Below are 10257 nucleotides of genomic sequence, written 5' to 3'. Positions count from 1 at the left end.
AATAGTTGATATATGGAACATCATCAAAATTAAGAACTTTGGCTCTTTGAACAACACTGTTAAGGAAGTGAAAACAGAAACCAAACATGGGTAGAAAATATTTGCAAACCGCACATCTAGCAAATAACTTATTTTCAGAATACATAGAGAACTCTCAAAACTCAATATTGAAACAGAAAACAACCCAATTAAAAAGAAAGAGTGTTTGCTTTGACAGCACATATACTAAAATTCGAACGATACAGAGTAGATTAGCATGGTTCTTGAGCAAGGATAACACACAAATTTGTGAAGGGTTTCATGTTTGAAAAAAAGAAAAGCAAACAAATGATTTGAATAGCTACTTTATCAAAGAATATATATATATATATATGTCTGTGTGCGTATATAAATATATGGTAAAAAGTACATGAAAAGATGGTCAACAGCATTAATCACTGGAGAAATAGAAATTAGAACAATTAGATAACACTGCACACCTATTAGAAATATTAGAAAGTCTAAAATTAAAATACTGATGAGGTGTTAAAATGTTGGTTAAGATGTATAACAACTGAAACCCTCACACACCGCTGGCATAAACACTAAATGTAACAACTGCTTTGAAAAATAGTTTTCAGTTTCTTAGGAAGTTAAATATACTTTTACCATATGACCCAGTCATTTCATTTCTAGCTATTGTCGCAATAAAAATGAAAGCATATTTCATTTGCTTGTTCACAAATGTTATTTGTAATAATCCTAACCTGGAATCAATCCCTATCTCCAACAAAAGGTCAATGGATAACAAATTGTATAATTTGGTATACAATGGAATACTACTCAGTTATTAAAAGCAATGAACTATGGATTCAGTCACCAATCTTGAAACAAATGAAAATAATTATGCTGAGTGAAAGAAACCAAACTAAAAAAAGTATGTAGTATTTGATTCTACTTTTATGAAATTCTATAAAATGCAGATCCACCTATAAAGACAGAAAGCAAATAAATGGTTGTCTGGGATGGAGGGAGTGGGTAAAGTATATATAACACCTTTAAAGATGTAAAACAATAAACACACAATTGCTTTAATATTTCCAATATTAAAAAAAAAAAACAAGGTTGCTGGGGCGCCGGGGTGGCTCGGTCGGTTAAGTGTCCAACTCTTGATTTAGGCTCAGGTCATGATCTCATGGTTCCTATGATCAAGCCCCGCGTTGGGCTCTGCACTGATGACGTGGGGCCTGCATGTAATTCTCTGTCTTTCCTCTCTGCCCCTCCTCAATTCACACACACTCTCTCTCAAAATAACTAAATAAACATTAGGAAAAAAAAACCCAAGAATGCATGCAATTAACTAAGTGAAGTCTCCTCTTAATGCATAAAAGAAAATATTTCAGTAAGACAAACTTCTAAAGAAGAGAACTATAGATTTGAAGCATTCTTTACAAATCAGTCATTATTAAAGAATTGCTCATTCTCTTGAAACTATTGCTGAGCCACATGCCATTTTTAAAATATGGAAATTTGGGGGCACCTGGGTGACTCAATCGGTTAGGCATCCGACTTCAGCTCAGGTCATGATCTTATGGTTCATGAGTTGGAGCCCTGCATCAGGTTCTGTGCTGACAGCTCAGAGCCTGGAGCCTGCCTTGGATTCTGTGTCTCCCTCCCTCTCTCTGCCCCTCCCCTGCTCATGCTCTGTCCCTCTCTCTCAAAAATGAATATACTTAAAAAAAATTAAAATATGGAAATTTCATTACTTTTTCTACAAAGTTTTTAATCAATTTGTATGCCTAAATATATTCCTGGCAAGTGACTCACTTAAGGAAAATGAATTTTTTTAAGTTTTTTTTTTCCTTTAAAGAAATAAAATGCTAGATATAACAAGAATATGGCCTTGTGAAAAGAAGCAGATGGAAATATATTAGTAGCCACATGTTTCATATAGAAAACCACCTCCTTAAGATGCTCAACTTCACAAATGTGTAAAGAATAGCTCTGTGGCAGGTGGCAAAATGACTCACCAAAGATGTTCTAATTCCTAGAACCTGTGAATTTGTTAAATTCCAGTGCAAAAGGATTAAAGAAATAGATGGAATTCAGGTGATCAGTGGGTTTTAAAATAGAGTGATTATCCCTATTACCTGCATGGGTTCAAAATAATCACAAGGTTTCTTAAACGTGGAACAGTAAGGCAGTAAGGCAGAGTAATATGATGTAAAAAAGATTCAACCAGCCATTGCTGACTTTGAAGATGGAAGGAAGCCACAAATCAAGTCATGAGGTGGCCTCTAGAAGCTGGAAAGTGCAAAGAAAACTCCCCTCCAGAGCATCCAGAAAGGCATAGAGCCCTACCAACCCCTTAAGTTTAGTTTGTGAGACCCACTTGGGACTCCTGATCTCCAGAACTGTAAGATAATAAATGTGTGTTGTTTGAAGCCACTAAGTGTGTGGCATTTCATTACAGCAATAGAAAACTAATACAATCTTTATACTTTCAATCAGTATAAAAGACTGTGGCTCTGCCTGCCAGGAAATTACCATCCTGGGCTTTTATGTCACATGAATGAATGTCCGGAAAGACAGTTTTCCTCAAGTCACATAGTAAATTAAATATTCTCTGTGTAGTATCTGTTGAGATCAAACTAGCTACCCCAATTAAAATTTATGAGCTAAGAAAACAAGGGGGCAAAGGTGACAACCAATATTACTTCAAAAATCCTTTAATTTGTTTAAAAAACAGTAGCTTTATACCTTGTGCTTTTCCTTAATAGTTTTGATGGATTTTGTCAACAGGTGCTCTGGTGAAGGTGGAAAGGAGTCTTGGATTTTAATGAAAATAAATCTTGCTGTCACCTCCCAACTGGACAGAGATCTGCTACTGTGGCAAGTGCAATTTGTTTAGAACTTCCATACATGCTTCTCTTTGCCAAACATAACACCATCATCATCATCATCATCTTCATTACTACTACCAGTACTGCCACTAATATTTTAGTGCCTCAATTACTTATAGAAAGCCATATTATTTACATCAAAGTAAAGAGCACCATTAAAATTCATAAAATTTTTCAATTATTTTATTACAAACTATGTGGTTTATTTTGGCACAGTGTATGTATTTTTGAGACATTCTAAAAAGCCACAGCAAAAGAAGAAAACTATACAAGTCTCTCCCCACCCACTCGTCATCATCACCAAAGACTGAGTTTTTAACTGACACTCTGAATGGAAATATATTAACTTCTCATTCTTTTATCCAGAAGTCATGTCTAACACTGCCAATGTGTAATACGTGTTCTGACCACCCTATTCTTGACCTCAAATGGCACCTGTCCTCAAATGAAATGGAAGCATTTATACAGGAACTAGAAGTGGTGTGTGTCATTACAATATGACAGCCAAAGGGTGTTTTTTTTTTTTAAGTGTTGTTTATTCCAAAAAGCATGCCCTTCACTATTCTAGAATTGTCTCTTGACATTTTTCCGCTAAAAAAATTTACCAACACTAAAAAAAAAAGATAATTATGTAATATGATAGAGGTGCTAAATATTGCTACAATGGCAATCCTATTATGGCAGCGATCTGTAAATGTATCAAATTAACATGTTGTACACCTTAAATTTACACAATGTTATGTGTAAAGTATATATATTCAATAAATTCTTTATGTAAAAAATAGGACACATTTATGTTGTCTTTAATACTCGTTGAATATTGTATATATAGGTCAATGTTTACACACATATCCAAAGAAACCAACAATTTACCAATCCCTCATGAGATCTGAGCCTCAATTACTTTCCTAATGAAATTTAGCTTAAAAATTTGGAATTTACTCTGTATAGGAAAACAATTGGTCTAGGAAAACTAGACCTGGTGATTAATTTTTATTACACCTTTTCAAGGAGGATGAGAATTCAAGATCATTTATGTATTTTCTCTTGATCTGATAATTATATCTAGTGTTTGAAGTCTCTCATTACCATCTCTTATCCTTTATTATCAAATTTACTTGGTAGAAATGTCAGTGTAACAAGATTTTAATGAGTTTGGTTAAACTTTCTCTCTTTTTGAAGTTTATTTATTTTGAGAGAGAGAGGCATGGGGGGCAGAGAGAGAGAGAGAAGGAAAGAGAGAATCCCAAGGAGGCTCTGCACTGTCAGCATAGAGCCCAGTGTAGGGCTCAAACTTATGAACTATGAGATCGTGCCCTGAACCAAAGTCAAGAGTCAGATGCTTAACTGACTGAACCACCCAGGCAGCCCAGAACTTTCTCATTCTATTCTGACCAAGATAGCCATATTGAATGATATATAAAGTCACAGTACCTTCTACACCTTGTAGCTTCTTTGAGCCATAATGAAGAATTCTAAGGTAAAATTGGACCAGAGAAAAGCAGACTCTTTGTGGCTATACTAATGAATATGAGAATAAATTAAATGCAATTATCCAAAAAGTTAAAAAAAAAAGTATGGTATCAGCGGAAGTACGCTATCAGCAGTTGAGATCTATGTTGAAAAGAAATAACATATAATAGCAGATATCAACTACTTTCCCTACATCTATCAGTTCCTTCCCCATATCAATATATTCGATTTTTTTATTTTGTAACTGTAATTTCATTTTAATGCTACCTAGCCACATATCTACAAGTTTTCCACAAGTAAAGGGAAAGATTAAAAAAAAGAGTTAATTTTTATTGGGGGATATTTCTGAAAGACTTTTCAACCAATGGAAGATAATTCAGCTAAAAGTTAGAAAGGAAAATATAACAATCAAGTAACTGGCAGTTGTCCACAGGGAAAGATTGTTCATGAGCCGGCAGGACTGGAACGTTTAGAGAGATGGAAGCTGTGGGTGGAAAGTCACAGCCTACATTAAATAAAGTGGGTTTTGGCAATGCTTTAAACTTGGTGTCCAATCCTCTGTCTGTACACTTTTGTCTCCCCAGACAGTCAGTCTCACTGAGGGCAGCAGAGTGAAGGTGGGGGAAGGGAAGCCAGTTGCAGCAATATCCTCTGGACTTGCCAGCTCCCCGGAGGGGATTGTTAGAGGCCCAGCTGAGTCTCATCACAGTCATGGAAAAAAACCCTCAGTCAATGGTCGGATCCTGGGAACGTATTCTTGAGAGAATCAAAATGGCTTCCACCCTAACGGGCTTACACTGTTGTGTATATTTTGTGTTAAGTGCTTTACAGCCCTATAAATACATACTTTCCTGTCATATTTTATCAAAATCAATATCCATTGCATTTAATTTTGAAATAAGATTGAAAAAACACTATTAACAATTGGGCATTTGTTGATTTCTTGTCACTGGAAATTAGTGTATTATACACTGAATTTCTTACACCTAAAGGACACTGGAAAGTTTAGGCCTTATCTAGATGTTAAACAACTCATAAAAAAAATAGTTTACCGGATCATGCTTAATAACATCTTGGGAAATAGGAGAACTAGGATGTACTTCATAAAACATCTGCCTTTATTTTAGAATAAAGTGCTTATATTTATTTCATTTAACATTTAGTGAAAATTGTTGGTATGATAAGCAACACACCTAGTGTTTATACTATTTGAGATCCTGCATTATTACCATTTAGTCCTATTTGTTTTCTCCAACTGCAGTACCTGAATTTCCCTGTTATCATAAATCTTCAGACAAATGAACTTCTCTGAACACTAAGTTTCAAGTTCTAAAATGGAATTTATTATGATTCTTGTATAATATGTAAATAAGACATCATAAAACATGGATTTAAAAGAAGCTCAAATAGGGGCGCCTGGGTGGCTCAGTCGGTTAAACGTCTGACTTCAGCTCGGGTCATGATCTCACGGTTTGTGGGTTCGAGCCCCCACGTTGGGCTCTGTGCTCTTGGTTCAGAGCCTGGAGCCTGATTCAGATTCTGTGTCTCCTCTGCTCTCCACCCCACCCCCCTCCCCCCATGCTCTGTCTCTCAAAAAATGAATAAACGTTAAAAAAAATTTTAAAGAAGCTCAAATGAACACATCATCACATATATTTTCCTGATATCACATCAAATTGTTGCATTTTATCTTAAAATTGCCCTTGTAAAGGAGGCATAGTAACAGGAGAAAATAAAACATGAATAGAAAAAAAAGAGAAAAGGGGAAAAAATGGGTAAGAGTGAGAAGAGGAGGGAAAGTATGATTGAACACTGCTTCTAGTGTAGATGTGTATAAACCTGTTCATTACTTTTCACATCCCATATCATTTTCTCCAAGCTTTCCAAACCAAATAATGGAGATAATTTGCACTAACTCCAAATGGCACCACTTTTACATATTCTCCAAAACGATCATGCTCTGAGTTGTGTACAATTATGTATTTAGAGTCTGGGGTTGGTGAGTGGAGATTAAGGCTCTCTGGAGACTGAATAGCCACAGAAAAAGGAAGTAGAGAAGTTCAAAAAACAAACTTCATAAGATTGCCTTTATCTAGATTTGTATATCTTGCTCTTTTTGTATGCTTATTATGGCTACCGCATTTTGGAAGGATATAGAGAGAACTAAAATCATGATTTTTTCCCCCTAAGGATTTCATGCAGAATCTGGACATTTTTATCTATCTGCAAAGTTGTTGAGTTTTAATGCATCGAAGTGTCAAATGTTGTTATGTAATTTACCTTTTAAAATAATCAGGATAGATTACCTTATGCTGTAAAACAAAGAATCACCACCTCTTAGTGGCTTAAAATAAGAGAGATAGATTTCTTCTTTATGGTATGTGTGTAATCCAGGTTGGCAAAGGGCAGCCCACTCACTGGAATTGCTCAGGAGACCACCTTGACTGAAGTTCTGTTGCTATCTAAGCATGAGGTTTCAGGTTAGCTACAATAGGATGAAAGAACACGGAGAATTGAATTTCTGAAGTGCCCAGGAGTGACACTTCACTTTCATTCATATTTCCTTGGCCAAAACAAGTCATATGGACAAGGGTAATTTAAAGAATGAATGTTTCTGAAGGGAGAGGAGAATCAGTAATCTCTGGGAACAATATTAATAACTACCAGTTTGCTTCTCTGATCATCAAATATTGTGTTCGCTTTTCTTGTGTAGAACACACCCATCACCACCTCAAAAGAGGCGATGCAAAAATCCGTTCCAGTCATGGTCTGGAATTTTTGAATCCAGGATCTCTGACTAATGTGCATTGGTTTATTCATCAAGTCTTAGTGTGACTTCCCTTGATCTAGAGAATAGGGAGCTAAAAACAGCTAAAATGTGCTACCCTCCCAACCAGATAGACACACAGCAAGCAAGGATGGGAAAGAAAAACAATTAACACTCCCATTCAGAAAGGGAAAGAATGGGGAACTTTCGTTAAACTCTAATTCATGGTAATTCTAAAATTCCAATGGGAAGATATTATGAGGTTCCCTATCCTGGGGGTATGGAATGTTCCTTGGTTATGCCCTGATTGTATTCAGTGGGAGGAACTCCTTTGTTCATTGTTTTTCAAGTCACTAGCTACACCCTCTGGGAGAGTACTCCTTTTCCAATATATTTCTTGGCCACATCTTAAGTGGCCACTGGGGAATATGTACTTGCTTTCTTAACTCATTTTCTTCCTTTATAAGGTGGAGTGCCCAAAGATCATTTAAAGTCTGGAAGACACCTCAGAAACTCAGTGAGATTATTATCTATGTGCTTTTAGTCAGCTTCTTGGACTAGTAACCAGATCAACACTATTTTTTTGAGATATAGTTCCCAGAACTACATTTCTATGTTTTCTCTTCCACATTCTCTCTCATTCTCTCTCTCTCTAGCCCCCACCCCTCCACCCCAGCCTCCTTCTCTCTCTTTCTCCTAAGTGTCAGGTATTTTGACACTCTAGGATCTATTAGTAATGAATTTTTTTCCTAATTGAAAGGACTTAAGAGTTTTCATTCCTAATTTGCTCTCTGCCCAAATTTAATTTAATCAGTTCAAAGGTTTTAGTAGATTTTGGCTCCACAAAGTATATCTCAATGAAAGATAAGACTTTCATTGTTTGGGATGAAAAAGTAATTTCTGGACTCATTCTATTTCCTTTCCCTTCTGCTTTGGAAACTTGCTGGTTCTTTCCTGGGTTCATGTGTTTCTTGCAATTTATTGCCAAGCTATCTGGTGGTTACCAAAACACATAACCAACATTTTGCTTTCCAACGTATTCCTTTAGAACTACAAGTGCGTTAGGAACATGATGTATCTTTCATGTTATTACAGGCCTTCACAAATGTTTCACCATGCTGTAAAGCACAAGTCTCCAACTTTTCAGTTTCCAGTATGATGCCCTACCACCAGCTATTAGATTCCAATGATAATGACAAATGTTTTAAATTTTTGTTAGGAAATCCACAATTTTCATATTCATCAAGACAGTCAATTGGTAACAAATAACTCCCAAGCTTTAATGGTTTAAAATAACAATGGCACAAGGCTGTTGCTTTCCTATATACCATCAATTAGCGATTAGAATGTGAAATTAGAAGGGAAACCTGGGTGGCTCAGTCTGTTGAGCATCTGACTTCGGCTCAGGTCATGATCTCACAGCTTGTGAGTTCAAGTCCCACGTCAGGCTCTGGGCTGACAGCTCTGAGCCTGGAGCCTGCTTTGGATTCTGTGTGTCTCTCTCTCTCTCTGCCCTTCACCCACTCTCATTCTGTCTCTGTCTCTCTCAAAAATAAATAAACATTAAAAAAATTAGAATGTGAAATTTAAAAAAAAGATAGCATTTACAATAGTACCAAAAAGAAAGCTGAAATAATTAGCTTTAAATCTACAAAATATGTTCTGAATCTGTGGAATATTATAAATTATTGATGAAATAAATCAAACAATATCCAAATAAATAGAAAGAAAAGATATTTTCATGGATTGAAAAATTCAATATTGTTATCAGTTTTTCCTAGGCTCATCCATAGATTAAACATAATCTCAATCAAAATCCCCACTAGCATTTTTGGAACTATGAAAAAACTATTATTGGAAAGGTAAAGAGCCTAGAATAGTGAACACAATTTTGAGAAACAAGAATAAATTCAGGGTGTTCTCATTATTACATTTCAAGATTTATTATGAAGCTACTGGAATCAAAACAGTCTGGTATTGAGGAAAATGGAAGCCAGATTAATAGTACAGAATAGAGAGCCAAAAAGTAGATCCACGCAGATATAGTTAGCTGATATTTGACAAAAATGCAAAGGTAATTCAATGAAGATAAGATAGTCTTTTCAACAGATGGTGTTGAAATAATTAGATGCCCTTAGGCAAAAACATAAACACACACAGATTTCACATCGTACACAAAATCAACTCAAAATAGACCAAAGATATAAATGTAAAATGCAAAGCTATAAAACTTCTGTAAGAAAAATAGGAGGAAATCTAAATGACCTTGTGTTTGGTTATGAATTTTTAGATACAACACCCAAAGTATCATCCACGGAAGGAAAACAAATGTACTTTATTAAAATTGAAAACTTTTTCTCTGTGAGAGACACTAAGAGAGTGGATAGACAAGCCACAGACTGGAGAAAGTATTTGAAATTCACATATTTGATAAAAGACTTGTATGCAGAATATACAAAGAATACTTTTTTTAAAGTATATTTATTTATTTTGAGAGAGAGTGTGAGAGAGAGCAGGGGGAGGGGCAAAGAGAGGGAGAGACAGAATCCAAAGCAGGCTCCATGGTGCAGTCAACACAGAACCTGATGCGGAGCTCAAACCCATAAACCATGAGATCATGACCTTAGCTGAAATCAAGAGACAGACACTTAACCAACTGAGCCACCCAGGTACCCCCCAAAGAACTCTTAAAACAATACAGATTTATTTTGTGCTTATGCTACATGTCGCTAAAGATCAGTAGGGATTTTGCCCATCGTGGTGACTCAGGGAATCAGGCTGATAGAAAATCTGCTGTCACATTAACAGGAGGCTCTAGGGTTACCTTTGTCAGCTGGAGAGAATATAGAGAATCAGACAACTATTAATTATTCTTGTTAGTAACTGGCATGCCACCTCTGTTCACCTTTTGTGGGCTAAAGAAAATAATAAGACCTAAGATGTGCTCTCAGAAGAAAATTTCCAGTGAAAAATCTGGAAATTTTGTTGAGCATCAGGTTACTCATATGTGCACAAACATACGAGAGACCATTTAGATGGTATTATTCAAAATTGCTATCAGGAGCACGCTATGAAGGCACACACACAAGTTGAGCTTTTCCATGGTGTCAACTTTATCCAATCATAAGCAAAATA

The 10257-nt window shown here is 35.8% G+C and overlaps 1 non-coding gene across 1 annotated transcript; it reads left to right on the top strand.

Moving 5' to 3' along the window:
• Positions 1-201: 201 nt before the first annotated feature.
• LOC122241666 lies at positions 202-308 on the top strand. The gene has a single exon (XR_006221905.1). It is a non-coding gene; the product is annotated as a U6 spliceosomal RNA (small nuclear RNA).
• The last annotated feature ends 9949 nt before the right edge of the window (positions 309-10257 follow it).

This window comes from Panthera tigris, chromosome C1 (assembly GCF_018350195.1).
Source record: "Panthera tigris isolate Pti1 chromosome C1, P.tigris_Pti1_mat1.1, whole genome shotgun sequence".
NCBI classification, from domain to species: Eukaryota; Metazoa; Chordata; class Mammalia; order Carnivora; family Felidae; genus Panthera; species Panthera tigris.
Note: the sequence above shows the minus strand (reverse complement) of the source record. Positions and strands in the feature narration are given on the sequence as shown.